Genomic DNA, 1,453 nt, shown 5'->3' on the forward strand with positions numbered 1-1,453 from the left:
ATAAGTGTCACAATCAGGGCTGACCACAAAATGTGCAAGCTTAAGTCCATGCATGTCATCGCTGCATCATCCTGTGTTGTTGTTTTTTCAGTGTTAGAGTAGCCTTGCCAGGTTTTAATTTTTATATCTAGGAGACTGTTCCCAATATATAGGGTAGGGTCCCTAGGCCTAGCTGGCAATCAGGGCTATGTGTGGGGCGACCGACAGGTGGGGCGATCAGGGCCGCTCCCCCCCCCCCCCCCCCCTCCGCTGGCACCCGCCTTGGCTGGCGGCCTGGCACTGCCTGCTGGCTGCCCCCCTCCCCCCTATCACTGCCAGTTGCCTCCCTCTGGGAGTGTCTGCCGCCTGGTGGTCAGTGCTCATCATTCCGCCATTCAGTCGATTTGTGTATTAGGGTTTTATTATATAGGATGATGTCTTTTGATGAGTGAAAGTTCTTAATTTTAAAGTTGCCTATTTATCAGTTTTTCTAATTCCTAGAGACTTCTGTGGTACATCTACACAATGAAATGCTATGCAGCTGTAAAAAGAAGGACCTCTTACCCTTTGAGACATCATGGATGGACCTGGAGATTATGATGCTAAGCAAAATAAGCCAGTCAGAGAAAGACAAGTATCACATGATCTCACTATATGTGGAATGTAATGAACAAAATAAATTGAGGAACAAAAATAGGTCCAAAGACATGGATGCATGGAACAGACGGACAGATTTTAGGGGGTGGGGGAACGGGAAGAGATTAACCAAAGCATTTAGATGCATACAGGGTGTCCCCCCAAATGTACACACACTTTAACAACTGATAGCTCCATTTTGAAAATTAAATGCATTTTAATAAACACGGCCTTTATAACTATTCAAAGTGTGTGTATACATGGTTTGGAATACCCTTTACATGCATAACCCATGGACACAGACAATAATACTGTGAAGGCCTGAGGTGGAGGGGGGAGGGCAAAAGAGGGGAAATGGGGAACATCTGTAATACTGTCAACAATAAAAATAAATTTAAAAAATAAAATATAATAGTAGTGGAGAATCACTCTTCTGCAAGCGCCGTCCCCAGCTGTGACCCTGGGCTGCGGAGGACGCGGCCCTGTCCCGGGTTCCTCTCCAGCGCGCCTCCCCACGCCCCTTGCAGGCCCTGCGCGGACACACAACGCCCTGCCCCTCCAGCCGCCCAGCCGGATCCCGGGGCGAGGGCGGGACCGCGCGGGGCGGGGACCCCAGATACGCAAGGGGCGGGGCGCGGGGCGGGGACTCTGGTGGTGGGGACCCCCGGGGGCGGAGCACGGCCGGAGTGTGGGGGCCGGAGTGTGGGGGCCTGTGCGCCCGGCCGGGGCCTATTCTCTGGGCGGGAACGCGGGAACTGGGGCCTGTGCGCCCGGCCCCGGGGAAGCGGGGACGCGCGGGGCCGGGGCGTGGCCGGAGTTGTGAGTCTCCGGCGCCGGG

Source organism: Eptesicus fuscus, chromosome 16, assembly GCF_027574615.1.
Source record: "Eptesicus fuscus isolate TK198812 chromosome 16, DD_ASM_mEF_20220401, whole genome shotgun sequence".
NCBI lineage: Eukaryota > Metazoa > Chordata > Mammalia > Chiroptera > Vespertilionidae > Eptesicus > Eptesicus fuscus.